The 19,668-nt window shown below is 38.7% G+C and overlaps 1 protein-coding gene and 1 pseudogene across 1 annotated transcript in view; both read left to right on the top strand.

The window, feature by feature from the left end:
* Nucleotides 1–19,668, top strand: part of CCDC148 (coiled-coil domain containing 148) — a 236,888-nt gene that overhangs the window by 198,282 nt on the left and 18,938 nt on the right. The window lies entirely within an intron of this gene.
* On the top strand, nt 3,918–4,586 carry LOC113919546 (annotated as a pseudogene).

The raw sequence follows: 19,668 nt of genomic DNA, 5'->3' as shown, positions 1-19,668 counted from the left end.
CCTCATGGTTGTTATCAGAATCAAGGGAAATAACAGTACCTGGATTAAAATACTCACTTGGTAATATTAGTTCCTCTCCATATTCTCCTCCTTACCTATAGTGTTTAACCAACTGTCTCCTGGCTTTGCCACATGGATGTCTCTCTGGCACTTCAAATTCTCCATGCCCCAGATCGAGCTATTCATCACCCCTTCTAATCTGTTCTTCCTCCACAGTTTCCTTTTGGATAAATGACACCACTACTCACTCCGCTGCCCAGTCAGGTGACTCCTCCCTCTCTCACTTCTTATTCCCAGAGCCAAAGGCTTAGTAAATCCCATGAATTTACCTTTTGGATATTGATCCCTGTTGCCATCCTGATCAGCCTACTATTATCTCTCACCAGAAATAAGGCTATAACTTCTCACTATTTCATCCTTGCCTGCAATGCAAACACATCCAGTCATGTGATTCTGATACCAAAAACCCTTCAGTGGTTTATCTTCACACTTCTGATAAATTTCAGATGCCATAATATTGCTTATGAGATGACCATGGTCAAACTCTACTTCATCTTTTACTTCCCACCTGACTCCTGCTCATCCCACTCCTCTTTGGACTTCTACACGCTACCAGGTCCAAAAGGGCCCCAGTATTTCTCTTGCCTCCACTGGCTCTTCAAACAGACTGTTTCTTCTGAGAACACTCTTGTAGCTAATTCTTACTCCTTCATGTCTCTGCTCAAATGTGACTTCCTCAGAGGACTTCTCTGGCCCCTAAACAAGGTTAGGTCTTCTTAATACATGTTCTCATGGGCCTGTTGTGATGAACTCTTGTTACAAACCATCCCATAACTTATTGGCATGGGATAACAATGATGTTATTATTATGCTTATGGATTCATTGGGTCAGGGGTTTGGACAGGTCCCAGAGAGGATGGCTTGTCTCTGCTCCATGATGTCTAGACTCTCAGCCTGGAAAATGTGGATGGCTGGGAGTGACCTGAGTGTCTGGAGCTGGAATACTCTGATGACCTCCTCTTTCATTTGGACTGGGATGACTAGAAAGCTGCGAGTAGCAGGAAACTATCAAGTGGAGCTCTGCATGGTCTCTCTCTGAAGCTTGACTTCTTCAAAGCACAGTGGGCTCAGAGTGGCTGGACTTCCCAGTTTACCTCAGGGCTCCAGAAACTCATCTTCCAACAAACAAGGCAGAAACCACATGACCTAGAAATCACACAGTGTTACTTCTATTTTATCTATTGGCCAAAGTAGTTATAAGCCCAACCAGATTCAAGTGAAGGGAATTTAGCCCCAAACTCTCAATAGGGGGAGTATCAAATAATTTGACGTCATGTTTATTTTTTTAAAACATTTTATTTATTTGTGTGAGAGAGTGTACAGGTGGGCGGAGGGGCAAAGGAAGAGGGAGAAGCAGACTTCTTGCTGAGCAGGGAGCCCACAGGGATATGGGGCTGGATCCCAGGATCCTGAGATCATGACCTGAGCTGAAGGCAGACACTTGACTGACGGAGTCACCCAGGCACCCCTGTCATCATGTTTAAAGACCATTACAATGCCTACACAATCTCAACACCCATATTTTAATTGTAATTACTCATTAGATTTTTATCTTTTCCAATAAATTGTAAATTCTATGTGAACAGAATCTGTGTCTACACTACAACATCCTCATATTTGGCATATTGTAGATAACACAACCTCCATAAATAGTCATTAAATGGGAGAATGCATATAACTAGAATAAAGCACTATTAGGCGAATGGTAGGGCCTCAATTTGTTGTAGGTGAATGAGTCACACTTGTCTTTGTTGTGGTTAAATAGAGGAATAAGGAATTGCCTCACTCTTATGGTTATTTATCTTTGCCCCTTTTTTTCTTAAGAAAAGAATGCCATCTCAGAAGTGTCAGGCCTGTGTTAAATGTCATAAATCTTAAAAGTTACCTAGTTCAATGGTTTCAGTTTTTGAATCTTTTGTCTACTAAGTGGTCATACAACCTAGGTATGTGTATATCTCTGGATGCTAAACTTGCTGTCTTCCAAGGCAGTCCATTTCATCTTTGGATAGCTATTGAATTTTTTTCTTTTCCTCTTGTTATTTCTTTATTTTTTGGTAATAAGCCCAGCTCTGTCTCATCAGCTTCCACACATCAATTTTCCTTCTATTACTTGAGAGCAAGTTAAGCAAGTCTGAAGCTTCTTTCCCTTGACAACCATTTAAATACTGAGGATAGTTATGTATTTCTCCTTCCCCATCTCCATCTCCATCCCTATAAGCCCTTCCTTTTCATAAGCTCTTTTTGGAGAGGTATGTTTTCAACTCATTTGTCATTTGCCATGAAGGAGGGGCTTAGGGGAAAACCCTGACTGGCCAAAGGGGCCCATCATGATTCAGCACATATCATAGCTCAGGGTCACTATGGAAATATTATCAAAGGATAGAAATTATTGTAAATAAAAGTTATTCCTTAGGAAGTTATTTGTGTCATTATCTAACATACATTTATTTAAATAAGGCAAGTTTACATCTACAAGCAGACAATTGGATTGCACAGAGGTGCTAACGTGAGATCAGTTTGTCATGGCAAGGCCCCAGAGTAAAAAGACAGTAGATGAGGTGCCTTCACTTGTAGAAGGAAGAAAATGAGAAACCTCTCTAGTTCCAGGATCCTGGGCTGATAGACCAAGATTCTAGTTGTTATTACCTACATCATGACTCCTCCCAATTACACTGATTCCTAACTTAGAACAAGCCTTCCTATTTAGAACAGCTGATGGACCTCTTGAATCTTAGAGGTCTGGGAAGAGATTTACTATCTGCTCTATGGCTTAAAAGCACAGAGCTGCTTAACCCAGTCATGCCATTCAAAGGAGCCCCTTTCCTTTACCAGAGCCAAGTGAGGTGGCTAAAAGGCTGCCAGCACAAAGGTGCAATTGTAAGTTTTTCCCTTTTGTTTTCTGGGTTGAGCCACATCCACCCTTCTATCTATTTTTTGTATTGTCTGTAAGCTAAGAATATTTTTTACATTTTTAAATGGCTGGAAAAAAAAATCATGTTACGTGAAAACTATACGAAATTTCAATTTCTGTGTCCATAAGCAATGTTTTATTTGAACACAACCATGTTCATTCACTTGTCTATGGATGCTTAGCGTGACACATACAGCAACTGTATGGCCCACAATGACAGTGTGACATACAGTGACTCTATGAGCAAAAGGCCTGATATATTTATTATCTCACCCTCTAGAGAAAAAGTTTGCTGACCCCAGGTCTAGTGGGATGGTAGAAGGGAAGAGCATTAATGGTGTTGCTTTTTGCAAAATATGCTTATGTATTTGGGTTCTATCCTTAACTGGCCGCTAGATAAATTGAACTGGAATGAAGGAAAGCTAGGAAAACCTGACATTCTACTCAATTGAATGCATCATTCTCTCCTCTGATTGCATTCTTTTTTGTCTACTCCCTTTCACATTAAACACTTAGAGCTCTAGGTATGCTCTAACCCCCTGCCAAAGCAGAGCACAATTAAAGCTTCTTCCCCAGGACATACATCTTAATTAATCTTGCCCAAGGTGACAAAGCATTTATGCACATGCATATGGATCACTTTTAAAAATCTATATTGACCTCATCATCATCTTTTTCTTTTTTCTCCACCTCCAACTTTTTGATAAAATTTCCAAGCTTAAGGAAGAGTTGCAAAAATGGCACAAAGAACTTCTACCCAGATTAACTTTTAGTATTTTGCCCTATTTGCTTTATCATTTGTACTCTCACTCTCTCTTTCCCTCCACCCCACCCCCACACCCACTGTGGTCTGCCACACTATTTAGAAGAAAGTTGTCGGCAAACAGCTGGAGTTGCTGTGCTTCAGTTCTCTCCCCAGGACTGTGTCTCTGCGCTCCCTGCTGCAATGAGCTTCCTCAAAAATTTCCTGCTGCCAGGCTCAGCTGAGGGGCTCTGTACTGAACAGCAAGGGTCTTGGCATCCCAGGACCCTTTACATGACTGAGAGCCATCTGTCTTAGTTAGATGGCTCTGGATTAGGATTCTCACTAGAATACCCTACCAGTAGAGTGCATGCAGTGCCTAGGGACCTAAATGCCTATCCATGAGAGTATTTGTATGTTATGGTGAATGCCAAATTTGGGGGGGAATCAAAAGAATCTGTCGCTGAAGAAGACTGATGATAATGTTGAACCTATTGCTGAATTTAGATTTGTGCCTAGTGATAAATCAGCAACGTTCACTGCAATGTGTGAATGCCAGGCTTTGCATCCAGATCCTGAGGATGAAGATTCAGATGATTGTGGTGGAGAAGAATAGGATGTAGGACACACATGAACAAGAGCAGGGAGACATCCCTACATTTTACACCTATGAAGAAGGATTATCCCATTTAACAGCAGAAGGCCAAGCCACACTGAAGAGATTAGAACAAATGCTGTCTCAGTCTGTGTGCAGCCAGTAAAACATGGCTGGAGTCTGGAGAAGATTCAGTAAGAGATTATGAAGATGGCATGGAGGTAGATACTATACCAACAGTTGCTGGACAGTTCGAAGATGCAGATGGTGATCACTGAGAATGATTTATGCTGCTGTGGGATTCTACTCCTCACTGTAGGAAAGAACTTGGTGCCTCTTCTGTGGAGTAGGTGTTGATGAAAGAAAGTCTTTTTCCTTCTCCAAAATTTATCTGAACCAGTTCTTTTTTGAGACAGACTATACTGAGACAAAAAGTTGTCACCAGCAGAAGAAACTTTGATCTTTATTAACAAAGGTGAATTAACCAAGAGGGTATTTGTAGTTTATGATCTACCTCAAAACTTTCTGTGTATAGGTCCCCTCTGAGTAGGCCTATAGTTCCTGCCTTCACTCTATGCATCTTCTGTAACCTGGCAGGCCCACGTGGTGAGAATGCACAGGCGCTTGAAGGTGTAGGTAGACAGGATGGGAAAAGGGATGCTGAATCTAAGATATACCCCTTTAGAGCCTAAGCATTCCCTCACCCCTTAAAAAGAAAGATAGAAAGATCTCAGAAATCCTGGCCTCTGCTCATTCTCCACAGGAGTAAGGGTCTTTTCATTAACTGGGGACCCAGATTGTTTCACTCAGGCATCTTTAGGGAGCCTCTTGGGAAACATCCTAGCCACATACACTACCACTAACATAAGTGCTTCTGACTAGCTTTTACTCTTTTCACCATGTGTCACCCGTCTGTTTTGTTATAATCTCTTAGGTTATATCCTTTAATTTCTAACCTCTTAGGTTGGTTTCCATAACAACCAGTGAAATTGGGATGATGTCCTCAGAGTACTTCAGATGATAATTGTCTCATCTTTGTAATAGTTTAACAAATAAATCTAGGTTTTCTAAGAAAATGAAAAAGAAAAAAAGAAAAAAAAGAAAGTTGCAAACATCATGAAATCTCACCAGTAAATATTTTGGCATGATTTAGCTAAGAATAAGGACAATCACCTATTTAACCACAATACCATTATGATAGCTAAGAAAATGAACAAAAATTCTATAATATCCTCTAGTATCTAGTCCATATTCCAATTTCCCTAATTATCATTTAAATGTTTTTATAGCCTTCCCAACTAAGATAATATAACCACATGAAAAAATATATTATTTCAACTAACTTTTGAAACCAGTACTCTGTACATCCTCAGTTGGATGAATTCTAAGGGGAAAAATACTGGGAAGAAATCCCAAACTTCACTCAGTAGGTTTAATATTAGTGGTAACAGTGGTATTGTGACCTTGAAATAGTTTACATTTGTGGTAGGACAAAACACTTAAAGGAATGTTTTAATGTTAACAGGACTAGGGCACAGTATACAAGAAAAGATACCAATATTAAAAAAATTTTAAACTTTAGTATTAAATATAAAATGAAAATACCAATACAGATTTGTGATTTTTTTTCTTCCTTTAAACAAATTTTTCTCCCTCTGGAAAGGGTCACTGAAATGGCCTAGAAACAATGACACTTCAATAGCAATGAGCATACCTAGTAGCATTTAAATATGTAATGACTCTCCCTTCTGTTATCCCCCTAATACCTGGAATCAGTACACTTTTTCTGTAAAGGGCTATATAATAAATGTTTCAGCCTGTGGGCCATACACTCCAGGTACTAAATCATACAGGTTACCATCTACACCAATTTCGATATTGATTTCTAAATATCATTTTCACCTAAAAGAACCGGGATTAATTGAGAAGAAAATGGCTGATTCTAGGTCTGGAACAGAGAAATTATAAGTGGAGCTTAGGTTGTTTCATTTTGTCATCTCATAAATGTTGAAGACATAATAGATTTAGAAACTGGCACTTTTCAATCTCCAATGTAATAATTATTTCAGGTGAGGACCATCAATAGATAGTAAAATCTTTAGATGGAAGATTTTTAGATGGTAAATGGGATATTTACACAGAGCCCAAGTATCACTCCTTGAATTACTTTCTAAATGAAAAGAAGGGGAAAAAGCATGCCTGTACAATGGGGAGATCTGGCTATTGCCACTTTAATTAAGTGTACAAACAACATCACTACTAGTGGACTAATAGCCTGACATTGTTCCTGCTGAAATGATGCAATATGAAATATATCACCTTTGTGCCAAAAATACTTTATCTCAGTCTAACCAACTTTCTAGTAGAGGAATTGGCAAAATTTTTTAGAAAGAGACAGACTATAATTATTTTAGGCTTTGTGGGCCATATGGTCTCTTGTTCAACCCTGCCCTAGGAAAGCAGCTATGGACAATATGTAAACTAATGGGTGTGGCTCTGTTCCAATAAAACTTTATTTACAAAAATAAAGTGGGGGATTGGATTTGCCTGTGAGTAATTATATAGTTGGTCAACCCTTGTTTGAGACCTAATTTAAAGGAGAGTCAGGGGGAAGAGGAATGACAGGAAAGGATTAGATACCAAGAGGAAATAATCAGACAAATCCGAAATGATGGATATGCTACAAAACAACTTTAAATGCTTCAAAAAAGTCAGTGTCATGGGTAAAAAAGTGATGGAACTGTTGACTGTTCAGATTAAAATAAACTAGTGAGACATAAAAACCAGGTTGAGTGTGTGGATCTAGATAACAATCATCCTTTTTATACACAGTGCCACTAAAACCTGTCTCCACACCCCTGTTCTTGTGCAGATGATTTTTTGGACCAATGTGAAGAATCGTTTGGTTATCCTCTCTCCTCCATCAGAATGATTAGCAATCACTACCAGATGACTTGTTTGAGAGTGTCTCAACCCTCCTGGGTTGCTTTTCAAAGTCTCATAACATAAAATCAATCCTATTTTTCTCTAAACTTTTGATTAAAATCATTAAGAAAGCAAGTTTATGAAGAGCGAGGGAGGCAGAAAAAAAGCACACCTGTGCTTTAATCACCAATCTTTAATTATTATCAATCACAAGCAGATTTGTATCATTTGACCCTTTTATTCCCAAAGGGAAAGAAAAAATTTGCTTGTTCCTAATAACAGTCTAAGCAGATAACTATATTTTTACTAATAATTATAATAAGGTGACCTTCCTTATTCACCTGCAATTTTCCTATGAGATATGACTTGGACTTAAAATCTCAATTTATTTCAGAAAATGCCATTTAAAACTTCTAAGTTCTGTTATAGAGAAATAACTTAAAAAATAACTTATCAGCTGAGGGCGCCTGGGTGGCTCAGTCGTTGAGCGTCTGCCTTCAGCTCAGGTCATGATCCCAGGGTCCTGGGATCGAGCCCCACATCCGGCTCCCTGCTCGGCAGGGAGCCTGCTTCTCCCTCTCCCACTCCCCCTGCCTGTGTTCCCTCTCTTCCTGTGTCACATCTTTAAAAAAAAATAAAACTATTAAAAAAAAACTTATCAGCTGAAAACTGGTTTTAAATTAGCATCAACATCTTTTTAATTGAAACTATTTAAAAGAAAGTTATTTTCCAAGCTTAAAGTATCATATGCTTTTGAGCAAACTAATAAAGCCAAGTAAGATTTCTTATAGACCAAGATTTCTCCCCCCCCCAATTCACACCTCACTGCCATGACAGTCTTATATTCTCCCAGTAAAGCCTATACATGACTTTAGAGCAGACTTCTTTACGTTCAACTAATCTTTACTAGTTTGATCATCCCTGCCGTTATTTTTCCACCCTTGTTTTGGTTTCCTGTCTTAATAAGGCACCTTTGAGAGGACAAAGCTGTTTCAAAATCAAGGCTTAATTTCCCTCATCACAATGAATGTTTCTCCTGCTTTTGTTGCTTAGGGGAGGAGATGTTTTTGAACTTCACAGTAGCTTTTCAGTTTTGTTTAACAAAGGCCTGAAGCGTGTGCTACCAATAACATACAAAATCAAACAAGACAAATTTAAATGCAATTCACTGTTTCTGCCTTTTTTATCCTACAAACCATTCTTATAGGATGATAGTTTTACCTCCGCTATCTTCTTCTTCTTTTTTTTAAACATATAATGTATTATTTGTTTCAGAGGTACAGATCTGTGATTCAACAGTCTTGAACAATTAGGGGAAGAATGAAGGGGGGAAATCGGAAGGGGAGATGAACCATGAGAGATGATGGACTCTGAAAAACTGAAGGTTCTAGAGGGGAGGGGGGTGGGGGATGTGTTAGCCTGGTGATGGGTATTAAAGAGGGCACGTTCTGCGTGGAGCACTGGGTGTTATACACAAACAATGAATCATGGAAGACTACATCAAAAACTAATGATGTAATGTATCGTGATTAACATAACATAATAATAAAAAAAATAAATGATCTTTTCCAACCTATAAAATAGATCTTGAGGCCACTACAAGTATTGCCTGAAGATATTAGCCAAAAAGTTTAATGAAATCCCAGACACCACTAGGAAAGAAAGCAAAAACATGACTTGATATGTGGATGAAATAATCATAAACTTGCATTTGGGAGACTGCATGATTCCTAATGTGATTCAGAAAACGATGACTATAATGACCATGAAATCAGGTAGAGGGCCAGAGTTGATGGACTGAGCTTCGAGTATGGAACATAGTGGTGATATTATTTTAAAGCTATTAACCTATTTAATTTATAAGTTTAATAATTATAACTGAATGCCTACTACGTTGGCATAGAGTGATGAACAAAAAGGACAGTCCCTATTTTCAAGGACCTGGCAGTCTAATGGGGAGTTGAATTCAGATATTCTTGGTGAAGGCAAGCACAAAGTACAATGGGAACATATGGGAGCAGCACCTAAACCAGATAGGAGGTGGCAGGGGGAGTCAGGAAGTCCTCATGGTAGAAGGAAACATCTTCCGGAAATGGGAAATATCTTTCTGCCAAATACCCATGGCAATTTAAAGGAACTGACAATGATTTGGTATAGTTGAAGCATATGATTTGGAAGGGCTAGGGAAAGGTTGTGGTGAGAGAAAAGTTTAAATAGATAAGCAGAGGCCAAATTATAGCAAGTCCTTAGAAGCCGTACATCTTATAGGGTTTGAGTAGGGTAAATTCTGACTTTTAATTTATTAACTATAATTAATTGAGTTAAACAATGAATACATTTAGTGGTTTATACTTTTTCTATTTTCAAAAGGATTTTAATATAGGCATAGAGATTTAACAAATTCCAGAATACTAGAAGAAAAAAAACTAGGGAAGTGATTACCTCGGGAGGTTGTACTTATTAATGCATAAATGGGTTCAAAATGTGATTAGACACACAAATGGTAAGTTATTAGGGGAACTTGTTTATTTAAGGCCCTCTCACACCTTCCCACAAAGGGACCTCATTGACATGATCAGAAACTGAGTCTCAGACAGAATGTTTTTTTGGTCTGATTTGGCATTATGTGTCTTAGGTATTTATATCCTTATCCCTTATGTATACATACCCATCTATTTGAGGTAGCCTCAGTAAATAGGATCTTCAGGTGAGCTTGGAACATCAGAGAATATTTAGAAAGCTAAAGTCCCTATCTACTTTTGGAGAAAATCCAGACATCCCATCTTCCATTGATTGTATTTTTGAGTGACTTTTTAGCAATAAGACTCTCTACCTCCAAATTAAGCTTCTAAAGAATCACTGATTAAAATGGCTGATTAAAAACATTCTTTAAGGGGAAAAAACCCTTAAGATAATTTTCTCTTACTGAATTCTTCTCAAGTTCTTTCTATGAAGTGCTGTAAGTTGACTCTCTCTTAACTCATCCTAAGTGGAAACAGAGAACAATGACTCCTCTGTATAAAATTCCCAGTCATTCTCCAAGATCACTTTCAGTTTCCCATTAGCCTTATCATTGCCATATAAGGAGTCTTACTTTTTTTTATATTTTCTTGAGCCAGTTCCTGATCCTTTAATTACATTTGCTGACCTCCTCCTGAAGTCCCTCTTAAGAATTCAAGTATTGAGGGCGCCTGGGTGGCTCAGATGGTTAAGCGTCTGCCTTCGGCTCAGGTCATGATCCCGGGGTCCTGGGATCGAGTCCCGCATCAGGCTCCCTGCTCCTTGGGAGCCTGCTTCTCCCTCTGCCTCTCTCTCTCTCTCTCTCTCTCTGTCTCTCATGAATAAATAAATAAAATCTTTAAAAAAAAAAAAAAAGAATTCAAGTATTGATTCTAAGACATTTAATGATCTCCCTTTCTAGTGTCTTAGATACAGAGTTGGGCTTAAATTGTTACTCGAGGTTCAAGTTAGCTAATAAGAAGTAAGTATACAGCTACTATACAGAGCACATGGGTATGCACAAACACTGGCACAAACACACATGTACAGAATAGGGTCTAGGGGACAATGTACATAACGGAGCAGGCATTTTGAACAGAAAAATGAGATATAAAATTTATATAAAGCAATTTCTGACTTCACCTTAGGAGAGCCAATTAATAAAGTAACAACTCAACATGAACATTATTCAGGTCAGCTGTTTGATATATGCTATGCTTCCACATGTTTTGACTTGGGAGAGGTCAGACCGCCTTGAAAGGAAAGCAGGTTGGAGGAAATGGGAAAGTGTGAATTAAAGTTGGAAAATTTCATGTAACTATATTGTACCTTTGTGTTTTTCCATTTTATTACTAAGTGGATTCACAGCAATAATGTACTATAAATATTTAACAACTTGCTTGGGGATGGGGGAGGGGATGGGATAAGGCCTGATTTGTAGTATTTGCTGATTTCTGTGGTATGCATACTTTTCACCATGGCTTACTTCAAACAACCGACTTGATGTTACTTAACACAGAATTGGGAGAAAATGTGCAGGTGTATGCCATTATATATTATTTCTACTGTACAGACACAATAGATATAAATAACCTCAAGAGTTTAGATAATAGTAAAATAATTAGGAAGTGATGAATTTTGATTGTTACCTTTGTTTTTATTTTTTTAGTGTTGTATTAAGTTTTAACTTTAATTCCAGTGTAGTTAACAGTGTTATATCAGTTCCAGGTGTACAATATAGTGATTCAACAATTCTATGCATCATTCCGTGTTCATACGGCAAGTGCCCTCCTTAATCCCCCCACCACCTTCCCTCTGGTAGCCATCAGTTTGTTCTCTAGAGTTAAGAGTCTGTTTCAAAAAAAAAAAAAAAGAGTCTGTTTCTTGGTTTGCCTCTCTTTTTCCTTTGCCTGTTTGTTTTGTTTCTTAAATTCCACATATGAGTGAATTTATGTGGTATTTGTCGTTCTCTGACTTATTTCACTTAGCGTTATGCTTTCTAGCTCTATCCATGTTGACGCAAATGGCAAGATTTCATTCTTTTTCATGGCTGAATAATATTCCATTGCATATATACCACATTTTCCTTATCCATTTATCTATTGATGGATACTCGGGCTATTTCCACAATTTGCCTATTGTAAATAATGCTGCAATAAACACAGGGTGGATGTATCCCTTTGAATTAGTTTTTGTATTTTTTGGGGTAACTACCCAGTAGTGCAATTACTGGAATTTGGGGTAGTTCTATTTTTAACTTTTTTGAGGAACCTCCATATTGTTTTCTACAGTAGCTGCATCAGTTTGCATTCCCACCAACAGTGCATAAGAGTTCCCCTCCGTGTTCTGCACATCCTCACCAACACTTGTTTCTTGTGTTTTTGATTTCAGCCATTCTGACAGGTGTGAGGTGATGTCATTGTTTTGATTTGCATTTCCCTGATAAGTGATGTTGAGCTTCTTTTCACCTGTCAGTTAGCCATGTTACTTTTGTTTTTAAATACAATTTGTTTCATTGTAAGTTAATATAATTTAATGTTTATTCATGATCGTATTAAAGAACTAACTTGCAAAGGTCCTAAACATTTAGCAGTTGGCTCTCTCCAGCCGGTATGAGACAGCTTTGGCACTTGACTAAGGGTCACAGTCACCCGAGCAGATGAAAGCAATCACAGGACTTAAGTCCCATGAAGAGATAATTGTGATTCCTTGGGGATTGCTGTGGAATTTCCTGTTTGTTTACCTGCTGTTCCATATTAGCTGTCCTGCCTCCCTGTGAATTCTCCCAAAAATTCAGAAGTGAGGTCCTAAACCTCATGCACCTACTGGACAGTCTGCACTTGTTCTGGCTTGTCCGGTCAGTTTGAAGAAAAGTAGAAGGCTTTCCAGAAACTTGGAAGTCTTGAGTGGAAGACCGAAGGAGCTGGGTATGGAGGGAGTGTTTTCATCTGGTGTTCTTATTAACACTGGTAGCTTAGGAAGCAGAGTCAAACATATATAACTCTCAGGATGTGCTGTACCTGATCTTTTAAAAATAGTTTCCCGGGTGGTCTATGACCAGAAAGGGAGGCTCTGAGCTAGGGACAAAGATACTTCTTAAAAATGGAGCAAATATTTTTGACAGGAGTCTTAACAATCCTAATAAATGTCGGGGGGGGGCAGAGGATTATCCTAAATTTTAAGAGAAAAAGCAAAAATTCACAGGGAACAAGAGCAGCAAAACTTGGGGCTAAATGGGTGTTGAATGATGATGAATTCCCAAACATATGACTGGAGGATTGATAATTATAGTGCAGAAATTAGGACCATAAACTAAATTTAATCAGGGTGTTGGCTAGGCCTTCATGTGAATGGTCAAACACAGGAGGCACATCAGGAGACGACAGTATAAGCCAATGAATATGTTGAGGAAAGTGGAAAATAACAAGAGCCGCAGACTCTGAGAGCATTTGGAGAGTGGGAAAAGCGTAAGATTTGTACCTCAAATATAGAGAATAATCCACGAAGGCTCATTAACTGGAAATAACTTTAAAGAGCAGAGAACAGATAATTCTTCCTACATAGGTCCATATTTGGGCATCGAAGGCCAGAAGCCAGGGAGGGAGCATCTCACATGTTCCCATAAACAGCAGAGCAGTAAATTGACCCCAAGCAAGACAGGTAGAGATTACAGCATGTGCAGAGCTATAAAAGTGAGCCTGAAGTTACCAACAGGTGATAAACATGCAAAAATACTAGGAGCCTGTGGCAGGAATCAGAAACAAGCTGATGAGCAGGAAGGGGATGGGATGCTGGAAGGAGAATACTATAGTCAGAAGAGGCCAAGCGTATGGGAACATCCAAAGTAAAACATTAAGCAGTCAATGGACAAGGCATTTGGAAGTATTATGAGCACAGGACAGAAACAGGGAGGCAAAAAGCAGCATCCAAGAGACTGATTATGAGAACAATTTTCTACCTTTTTTTTTTTTTTTTTTAAAGAGGGAGAGTCGGAATGGGGCAGAGGAAGAGGAAGAGAGAATCCCAAGCAGGCTCTGCGCTCAGCATGGAGCCTGGGGTTGGTTGGGGGGCGGGGGGTGGGGGGACTCTATCTCACAACCCAGAGATCATGACCTGAGCCAAAATCAAAAGTTGGACACTTACCCCACTGAGCCACCCAGGCACCCCTTATTTTCTGCCTTCTTGGTGGTGGGTTTCCTATTGTTCCCATGCAACAGGTACTAATCCCAGAAAAGCAGTGGTTTCCAAATTTACAGAGCAAAAACATAACCTAGCGGGTACGTGAAAATATAATTCCAGAATCCAACATCAGTGATCTTAGGTTAAGCCCAGGAATCTGCATTCTAAAAACAAGCACCACTGAAAATCCCATTTCAATTGGTTCACCAACCACTCTCTGAGAAATACAGGGGTATCATTAATTCAGGGCCCCTGATGGTGAGATGGTTCTGGAAATAGTGTTAAATAGCCCAGAGTTTCTGCATTCCCACCTGGTGAGCAAATGCTAACTCCTGTGAGAGGCAAGCTCAGGGCCCAGCTGTCACAACTTGCTGCTGTTGCTTGGAAACATCTACTCCTTTTACTTGGTTTTGTATCTTCTTTGATTTTTAATGTTGCCATTTTACCTTAGGGTTAATATGCATCATTTCAAATCTTGTTTAGAAACAGGTAGGATATAAATCTTAATTAAATTTAAAAAGTAATTGGGGCACCTGGGTGGCTCAGTTGTTAAGTGTCTGCCTTTGGCTCAGATCATGATCCCAGGTTCCTGGAATCGAGCCCCGCATCGGGCTCCCTGCTCGGCGGGAAGCCTGCTTCTCCGTCTCCCACTCCCCCCGCTTGTGTTCCTTCTCTTGCTGTCAAATAAATAAAGTCTTCAAAAAAAAATTTAAAAAGTAATTGCTGATGGCCTCTCTCATGTAATCAGAAGTGGAAAAAGTGAGTAATTCTGTTTAGATATTAGTTGAATAATAAAATGTTCTATACGGAATCTTTCATAATAACATATGCGAGAGTACCTTGAAAACCGGAGTTTTATACAACTAGGTGAAAAAAATATATACAACTAGGTGATTTTTAAAATATCAGTGCTTTCTATATACCAAATAAGTATGTGTACTTATTGTGTTCCTAGAAAGTCTTTATATACTCAGTTTCTTGTACTTGATATTTTATTAATTGAAGGGCGAAAGTCCAAATTTTCCATCAGATATACCTAAAGAGAAGAATACATCACTTTGTCAAAATTGTGGCTCTTTATTCCTTGTAGCTCTTCCAAATCCTACAAACACAGAGGGGATTATCAGTACTATCTGAGTGTGTGTGGGCTTGAAAACTCTAAATGTTTCTAAAAGAGCAAGGCTTTTGATGCCTTTTTTTTTTTTAATACTGGGAGCTTTTGGTGAAAGTTAATCCTTATGATGTCTCAGACTATTGCTCCACAAACTATACCTTCCTAAGGCTTCCACTTAGTGGACATAACTGATTTTATGTTAGACCAGGTTCAGATAGGGTCTTCCTGTGGTCTGTGTTTGGCAATTGGCCTATTTGCAGAAAGACTCATCTCCATCTGCAGTTATGCCAAGGTCTTACACATAAATGTTTTTATGCATTCAAATGGAGCAGTCCAAGCAAGACATTTCTGCTTGGATTGAAGAATACATATAAGAGAGAAGTGTTGGCTGTGCCTGGCTAAGGTGATAAAATTATTTTCAAAACCAAGGATCTAGGCAGAAGATAGATTTATTGATGGGACAGTCTTCAGGGAAACCAGAAACATGATCTCAGAAAGTTGTATATTCAAAAGGAGGCCTTGAAATAATGGGGAATCTGGCAGGAGGAGTTGTGACATCTGGGAGAGGACAATAAAGATTAAAATTTAGAGTTACTTGGAGAGAAAATGTGAGTTGCCTTTCATATACGTGACAAGGTTGGCTATATCTCTAAGAAATTAGAACTATGTGTAAATACAGAGAACAAACTAATGGTTGCCAGAGGGGAGGGGGTGGGGGAATGGGCAAAATGTGTGAAGGGGTATGGGAGATACAGGCCTCCAATTATAGAATAAGCCACGGGGATAAAAGGTACAACATAGGGAATAGAGTCAATGATATGGTAATAGTGTTGTGTGGTGACAGATGGGAGCTGCACTTGGGGTGAGCACAGCATAACATATGGACTTGTCGAATCACTATGTTGTACACCTGAAATGCATGTAACATTGTATGTCAACTACAGCTAAAAAGTAAGTATGAAGGATGTGTACATGTAGTGTCAATATTTGAAGAGAGAATTTAACTATTGCCCCTTGTGTTAGTCATTTGGGGCAGCCATATTTAATTTTTATTTAAAGAGTATTTTTCCAGTTTTATCAATTTTGATTACTTTAATCAGGTAATACCTTATGTGAAAAAAAGGAAATTAGAATTGTGTGGACCTTCAGCTTATAGCTCATAGAGAAAATAAAATCACTTTCTTTTGCTATCCAGGCCATTGGATTACCCAGTAACCTTGAGTTAGGGTAAATAATCTACCCCTTTCATTAGTTTAACTTGGAGTAAGTGGATTTTCCTGTGGGGTTTACTGTTTGGGGGGTCATGATTAGGCCCCTGAGAGAGCCGGGCCCGTTTCTTTTCTGAGGTTGATAACTAAGAAGGTCTTATGACTGGAGAGAGTTCTTCTTCTAAGGGACCTCTCATGCTATTGCTTTACACGCTGTGCAAAATGTGAACAGAGACAACCCATCTCCTGGTGTCCGTTGTCAGCTATGTCTAGAGAGGCCAACACTTGGCCATTGTAACTTTTATTAAAGTAAAATTCCATAAAAGTTAATTACCTGTTTTGTTTACACCAGCAATTTACTTAGGAAACTGCCCTACTTCTCTTCTAGCCTGCCCACCCTTTCCCCTGCTGCTTCCCAAACTTGGAATTTAACCATAATTCTAATATTCTATTAAACTGTACAAACTGTGTGTTTTTGTTCACCTACTTTACTGTACTTCTCTGATCCATGACTCTCCTCTAGGAATTTCTCCGTTCAAAGAGAGGTCCCAAGGAATGTGGGTGTGGATATCTCTAGCTTAATGTAGGAAAGGAAAATACAGGGTTTTTTCGAGATTTATTTCTGCCTGTACATAAACAGTGCTGCTGAGAAAAAATATATAGCCTTAAAAGGGGCGCTGAGGGTCAGTGATGTAGGTATTATTTTTAAAGAGTTTATTTAAGAGAGAGAGGGAGAAGGGAAAGCAGGCTTCCCGCTGAGCAGAGAGCCCAACATGTGACTCTAACCCAGGACCCTGGGATCATGACCTGAGCCGAAGACAGACGCTTACCTGACTGAGCCACCCAGGTGCCCCTGTAGGTATTATTTGTAAATTTATCTGGATCTCTGCCCAGTTTACTATTTTATCTTTTCCGGTAAAGTTGGTTTCCTATCACTTCGGTCTACAGTACTATTTCCAGTTTTGTTTATCTGCTTGAGCTCTGGAAAAAGCCACACATCTCTCTCTTGGCCTCAAGTAATAGACTTTCTAGAACATCGGCTTCAGCCTCTCACCTGGAAAAACTGCAGTGCAGACATCAGAGCTCCTGGAGCCAGCACTAGGGATGGGCCCTCTCCCCCAAGATCCTAACATCAGCATTCACTTGGCTGGACTGTAGGATGCACTGCTTTGTGGAAGTGTCTGCCTCTAAAGAAAGAAAACTGTACAGTGATTTCAGAGTTCAGTCCCTAAGGCTGAATTCTGAGACCGAAAGGAAACTGCTAAGAGAGGCGTGACTGGGCAGGAAGTCACTGGAAAGGCGAGCTGAAACTTGGAGGCAGAAACTCCAGGGGCGATGAGAGTCTATCAGCATTTATGGGAGCCAAGGAAAAAAGCAAGAGGAAAGTCATGCCCAAAACAAAATATATTTTATCTTTTGGTTTTTAGAAAGCATATTTAAAATGCCTAACCAAAAAGTCGTGGTAAAGAAAATATTCTATAATGTTTGTAGAGGGGGGATTAGCAGGGTACTTGAAAAAAAAGAAAGGAGAGAAAAAAAATCAAAGCCCCCAAAGGTGTTTATGAAAGTAGCCATTTTGCTACACTGATTTTTTTTTTAAACTTCAAATGTTAAAGAGGCTGTTTGTGAAGCCTCTTTGCTGATCATTTCCTAGGTTGAAAGAAAATCAGGGTTTACTTCATTGCTGTGGGCGGCTGAATCACTACAAAAATCTTTAGTCCTTTTGATGTTTGCTGTCTACAGAAGTTCTGAGAGACCTCGGAAGGAAAAAAGAGAATGTAAGGGGGATTTTCAAACAATATTAGAGAAGGCAAGTTTTATTAATCCTATTTACTTAAATCATTTGTTTGAGGGAGAGGACTGTGGTTTCTTTTGTTCTCAATGCCATCCCATCAGGATTCCTGAGGAAGAGAAACCAGTTCCATCAAAATGACACAAGTGTCTGTCTCTGGACATACAGGACCAGTTAAAGTCAGAAGTTGAAAATAGAAAAAAACCAAACTGAAATATTATAATTTGAAAACCCAGTGGTGTATGTTATTAGTATGGCTTTTTAAAATTTCATTCTAACACAATGCTTCTTTCAGTTTTGTTTATTCTGAAAACACTCTTCTTGAAATTAAGGTCATCAGAAATTACAGGTATCTTATAAGAATTCTTAAGGAAAAAAAGTCCAATAAAACTAAACACCCATACTTGTCACCTTCTTACCTTTAATTTATTTCTTTTTCTTTACAAACCAAAGTGGGGAAATTTAAAGAAAGCTAATATTGTGAGGTAAACCCTCAACATGAGTTCCCTTCTTATATAACTGATAAAATAATTAGATTCTTGAAGATTTTTTTTAAAGATTTTATTTATTTATTTGACAGAGAGAGACACAGCGAGAGAGGGAACACAAGCAGGGGGAGTGGGAGAGGGAGAAGCAGGCTTCCCGCCGAGCAGGGAGCCCGATGTGGGGCTCAATCCCAGGACCCTGGGATCATGATCTGAGTCGAAGGCAGACGCTTAACGACTAAGCCACCCAGGCGCCCCGATTCTTGAAGATTTTTTAAAATGCAATACATATTAGCTGTAACATTAAACTTTTTCTACCACAAACCATTTGTGAGTTCAAGAGTTACTGTGCAAATTACCCAATTAGTGTCGAATGACAGATGTCTCTTCTTAGTGAACTCCTCTGATGGCAAGTGGCAAGCTTCTGAATGGATTAAAAAATGTGTTTGTTTACTTGATAGGTGTTTCTAATTGCTCTGGGCTTTTCTTATGTGATTTTATAGGATTATGATTTTTATATATTCATATATGTGGCACTTAATAAAAATATGTTGAATAAATGAATGTATGAATGAAATTGGGCAAATAAATGCTGATCTGCTTGGGTAGCCTGTTAAATTCCAGATCATCATAAATCATTCTTGAAAGCCAAGAAGTCATTCCTGCTTCTGCTGCCCCTCCAAAATCACAGGACTAGCAAGTCTGTGTCATGGATGTCATGGTTTTTAGCATCTGCCTTTTAGCATCCATGATTCCTGATTGTCCAAAGGAACTAAACACCTTATTTGTTCTCCAATGTTTCAACTTCTCTCACTTCTCTGTCAACTCCTCAAATGATTACATTTGTAATTTACAAAGGGAATTTACAAATGATTACATTTGTAAGATACAAAGGGAATACCCACTGATTAGACAGGCTTAACAAGTGTGTGTATTCAATTTATTCTTTATTTTTATTTTGTTGACTCTTGTTATTTACCTATAATTTAGAAAATTTAATTGAATGTTTGCCATTACTTTTAAAATTTTGTTCATCCTTTATCCTGTCTTTCACTTTTTGGTGAATAATGAATATTGCCTTCTGTTTAGACACTATGCTAGTTGTTAGGCAATTAAGACAGAGCCAATGTACTCAGGAAATGTAGTCTAACACAAACA

This window comes from Zalophus californianus, chromosome 3, assembly GCF_009762305.2.
Source record: "Zalophus californianus isolate mZalCal1 chromosome 3, mZalCal1.pri.v2, whole genome shotgun sequence".
Classification (NCBI taxonomy): Eukaryota; Metazoa; Chordata; class Mammalia; order Carnivora; family Otariidae; genus Zalophus; species Zalophus californianus.
This window is presented reverse-complemented; position numbering and strand designations above follow the sequence as displayed.